We start from the raw sequence: 5,677 nt of genomic DNA, 5'->3' as shown, positions 1-5,677 counted from the left end.
CGAACGGATCAATAGATGGCACCCACCACATCGCCATAAAATCACCATCACAAAACGAATTCAACTACGTGAACAGAAAAGGCTTCCACTCTTTATGTGATGCGCAAAAGACGCTGCTGAATGTTGTGGCAAGATGGCCAGGTGGAATGCACGACATGTTTATTATGCAAAACAGCATTGTTGGCCTGTATGCCTGCAGAACAGCATTAACTGTTCTGCCTTATTATTATTCGACCATGCTGGTCACTTATAAACATTTGAACATCTTGGCCATGTTCTGTTATAATCTCCACCCGGCACAGCCAGAAGAGGACTGGCCACCCCACATAGCCTGGTTCCTCTCTAGGTTTCTTCCTAGGTTTTGGCCTTTCTAGGGAGTTTTCCCTAGCCACCGTGCTTCTACACCTGCATTGCTTGCTGTTTGGGGTTTTAGGCTGGGTTTCTGTACAGCACTTTGAGATATCAGCTGATGTACGAAGGGCTATATAAATCAATTTGATTTGATTTGATTTGATTGGCATATTTGCCGACAGAAGGGAGCTGTTGAGGATGGATGGCTTATGGGTGAGTGTTGCTTACTCAGTACCTATATTTTGCCATTGCTAAAGCAACTTGACTTGTCTTAATGGTCCTCTCTTTGTAGCTATGTTTTTATTTTTACTGGGCAAGCCACAACTGAGCAAGACAAGTAAAACATTTTGGTTGTACTCACTCTCTGACACTAGCACCTCTATTTAATGTATTATTATTTTTTCGTAGCTTTTTTTGGGTGCGCGGTTGTATTTCATGGTATGGCGTCTTGCAATCCCCACGGTTTAAATGGACCACGTGGTTAAATAGGGCCGTTTTGAAAAGCAAACGGTTACAGTTGTGCATGAGCACTGATGCTGGGAACAGTTGGTATTTGTTTATCAATGGTTATCTCCTAACCGTGTGCATATGACGCTCATAGGTTTGTTTGACAAATCACACTTTTTCTATGCATAAGACAATTCTAAATTCCGTTCGTAAGTGGTATGCTATGACAACATCCCTCAACCCCCAGACTATTAATTGAACCTGTCGCCACTAATAACACCATGTAGGCTGCGTCTGACAAGATGCCAGATAGTGAGATTGGTTCAGGCCTTAAACACGGGCCGGTGCGCCATATGGCGTGTAATTTATCATGAGTTCTACCCTACAGCAGCTCAAGCATATTGCTCCATCTGAACATTAGCGGACACGCGGCGACCATATTGGCAAAGGCCCTGGGCAAGCCTCCGATAAACCACTAGTCCATTAGGTGGCATCTGAATCTCTGTCTGTCTGTACGAGCGAGCACACCCGGCCTGGCAGCACTGATGCTACTTAGCACTGGGCGCCATGTTGAACCCACTCACCCATTTCTCTGAACTTGCTGGGAAGGGGAACTGGAAGGCTAAGTAAAACATTTTAATGAAAATTCTTCATGACAGTTCTCGAGAATGTTTAATTAAACGGCAATTCGGGTAATTTGTTAACGTTTCTGTTGTAGGCCTAATGGGCTACGTGCTTCCATTCCCCCCATAGATTGTTCAGAGATCCACCATTCCCTCCATAGATTGTTCAGAGATCCACCATTCCCCCCATAGATTGTTCAGAGATCCACCATTCCCTCCATAGATTGTTCAGAGATCCACCATTCCCTCCATAGATTGTTCAGAGATCCACCATTCCCTCCATAGATTGTTCAGAGATCCACCATTCCCTCCATAGATTGTTCAGAGATCCACCATTCCCTCCATAGATTGTTCAGAGATCCACCATTCCCTCCATAGATTGTTCAGAGATCCACCATTCCCTCCATAGATTGTTCAGAGATCCACCATTCCCCCCATAGATTGTTCAGAGATCCACCATTCCCTCCATAGATTGTTCAGAGATCCACCATTCCCTCCATAGATTGTTCAGAGATCCACCATTCCCCCCATAGATTGTTCAGAGATCCACCATTCCCCCCATAGATTGTTCAGAGATCCACCATTCCCTCCATAGATTGTTCAGAGATCCACCATTCCCCCCATAGATTGTTCAGAGATCCACCATTCCCTCCATAGATTGTTCAGAGATCCACCATTCCCTCCATAGATTGTTCAGAGATCCACCATTCCCCCCATAGATTGTTCAGAGATCCACCATTCCCTCCATAGATTGTTCAGAGATCCACCATTCCCTCCATAGATTGTTCAGAGATCCACCATTCCCTCCATAGATTGTTTAGAGATCCACCATTCCCTCCATAGATTGTTCAGAGATCCACCATTCCCTCCATAGATTGTTCAGAGATCCACCATTCCCTCCATAGATTGTTCAGAGATCCACCATTCCCTCCATAGATTGTTCAGAGATCCACCATTCCCTCCATAGATTGTTCAGAGATCCACCATTCCCTCCATAGATTGTTCAGAGATCCCTATTCCCTCCATAGATTGTTCAGAGATCCACCATTCCCTCCATAGATTGTTCAGAGATCCACCATTCCCTCCATAGATTGTTCAGAGATCCACCATTCCCTCCATAGATTGTTCAGAGATCCACCATTCCCTCCATAGATTGTTCAGAGATCCACCATTCCCTCCATAGATTGTTCAGAGATCCACCATTCCCTCCATAGATTGTTCAGAGATCCACCATTCCCTCCATAGATTGTTCAGAGATCCACCATTCCCTCCATAGATTGTTCAGAGATCCCTATTCCCTCCATAGATTGTTCAGAGATCCACCATTCCCTCCATAGATTGTTCAGAGATCCACCATTCCCTCCATAGATTGTTCAGAGATCCACCATTCCCTCCATAGATTGTTCAGAGATCCCTATTCCCTCCATAGATTGTTCAGAGATCCACCATTCCCTCCATAGATTGTTCAGAGATCCACCATTCCCTCCATAGATTGTTCAGAGATCCACCATTCCCTCCATAGATTGTTCAGAGATCCACCATTCCCTCCATAGATTGTTCAGAGATCCACCATTCCCTCCATAGATTGTTCAGAGATCCACCATTCCCTCCATAGATTGTTCAGAGATCCACCATTCCCTCCATAGATTGTTCAGAGATCCACCATTCCCTCCATAGATTGTTCAGAGATCCCTATTCCCTCCATAGATTGTTCAGAGATCCACCATTCCCTCCATAGATTGTTCAGAGATCCACCATTCCCTCCATAGATTGTTCAGAGATCCACCATTCCTCCCATAGATTGTTCAGAGATCCACCATTCCCTCCATAGATTGTTCAGAGATCCACCATTCCCTCCATAGATTGTTCAGAGATCCCTATTCCCTCCATAGATTGTTCAGAGATCCACCATTCCCTCCATAGATTGTTCAGAGATCCACCATTCCCTCCATAGATTGTTCAGAGATCCACCATTCCCTCCATAGATTGTTCAGAGATCCACCATTCCCTCCATAGATTGTTCAGAGATCCACCATTCCCTCCATAGATTGTTCAGAGATCCACCATTCCCTCCATAGATTGTTCAGAGATCCACCATTCCCTCCACCATCTGGCTATTGAGATAAGCTCCTGGGCATTGGCTTGATGGGCGCCTTCCCCGTCTAATATTGAAGCAGTACCAGACCAGGTTTTCACACAACCACGCTTATGGACCAGCCAAGGTCAGAGGCAGAGGCCCCGGGCCTATAATTATTAACATGACTGTAGAAAATCAAAACTCAAGCTAAAAGCACTGTCTTTCCATTAAGATGTGCAATTGAATCATCATTGATATTCGAGTTGAATAGGCATACACATTTTTTATTTTTTTTTGCTCATGCACTTTACAAAATAGCAACTCATGGCATCTTTCCATGCACTGATGTACTTAGTGTTCTGGACTATATGGACCCGTGTTGTTTAGTAAGTAGCCTGTTTTGTCTCACTACTGTATATTTGGGATGTTTTAAACTTGACATCTATACCCCAATCTAAACATTTAAAATAATGTTACATCGCCGTCATTTAAACCAGCGACACCAGTTTCCAAATACCTCGCAGAGCTAGAGCATATTCAACAAGGCGCTGTCCACTCACCTGGTGCTGAAACGGCCACCGGGCAGCACTGGAGTGACTGGACACGTGAGTTTGGTCAAGGTCACTAATTTCATGACACCTTTGTGATCTGGCTCTGTAATATTAACCATTTTGTAAACATCCAACCTGTCTTACCAGGTAGCTGCTGAAGCCTACATCTCCAGTTTTTTGTAGATAGGGGTAATTGTCATCGAGCATAGATAGCCAAATGCCATTCTGAATGCCATCATGCACCAATACAAATACTGCAAACTGAGTTCTAACATCTTAAGCTACGATTATTTTTGTTTAATAATCAAGGAATCAACCATCGAAAGACCAAATGGCCTATTCACAGAGCAACGTGAGAGAGCACTTCAAAATGACAGCTGCGCCTTCACAACAAAGGTAATTTGCTATGCAGGTCCGTCCATTCAATTCATTTCCTCCACACACCCGTCAGAACAGAGTGTAATTATCGTCTGCCCATTTCCCTCTCCCTCGGGAGTCTATTTTTCCACCCTGTCACTGCTCAGATGTCAGTCCTGTGCTCCCTCTGGCCCCTCACGCTACATAAAATTAACCACGCGCTGCGGCTTATCTCCCGCTACATCCTCACCAGTGTCGCGCTCGAGCTGGGGGAGCGGTTGAGTGATGTCCAGAATATCTGATGTCTAACTAACACTATGAATCAGTTAACGAAATAACCAATTAATAAACCCCACACAAGCTCTGCAGAATAAGTGACTCCAGAGGAGATTCACAAGGAACAATGCATAATTGGTTCGACTGTGAGTGAGTGGGAGGACATTTCCTTTGTTGCACTAGGTTGATAAGCTCTGAAAATGGAGCCTTTTATATCTATAAGACTTTGAACTGAATGTCTCATCATCGCACATTGCACAAGGAAGTGTATGTGCATCTCAGTCTGACTCAGACAACAGCACCCATTAGATTATTATCCAGGTTGGCAATTAGAATATAGGCCTACACAGGTTTGCGCACCATTATAAGGGCTCAAATCAGCAGCCATGATGCGGATGGTACCTCAAAAAATCACATTGATTGGACCCCTGTCAAGTCAAGGGGTCCCCGGCTGTGTGCGCGCTCGTGTGCACCGGTGCGCATGCCAAGTCCTCCTCAACAGTGTGCGCCGTTGATCCTCCATCTCAGAGCTTGGAAGCAATTTGGGCAACCTTTGTAGCACAACTTGTAATCACATTTGTTTGTACTTGGGGAGAGAGCAACAAACGCAACAAATGCTGGAACAGACAGGTTGGTATTTATTATTCAATTGAGCGGCCACTGGCCCCGCCCTGAGTGGGAGGACCAGGAGGACAGTGTGCAGCCGTAGACCATCACAAGACATAATTAATTGCCTTACTGAAACAAAGCCCATGTCGGGATACTGCTGCAATCAATTAAATAGATATATCAAACCAATTGTGTTGCCTGTTTGTTGCAACATTGTAAACATTTTGATGTAAAGTGTCACAATAATGAAAGGGAGGGCCATAGGAATAAACTATTTAATAAACTAAAGAGAATGAAAATTACCCAAGAAGTCAAAACACGTGCATTTTTTTCGGTTCTAATTGTAGGCTATAGCCATATGACCTAATGCATTTCTAGCCTAACGC

The sequence above is a fragment of the Oncorhynchus mykiss genome, chromosome 8 (genome assembly GCF_057628025.1).
Source record: "Oncorhynchus mykiss isolate SJ-2025 chromosome 8, ASM5762802v1, whole genome shotgun sequence".
Lineage (NCBI taxonomy): Eukaryota > Metazoa > Chordata > Actinopteri > Salmoniformes > Salmonidae > Oncorhynchus > Oncorhynchus mykiss.
The sequence above is the reverse complement of the archived record's forward strand: the minus strand, read 5'-3'. Positions refer to the sequence as shown.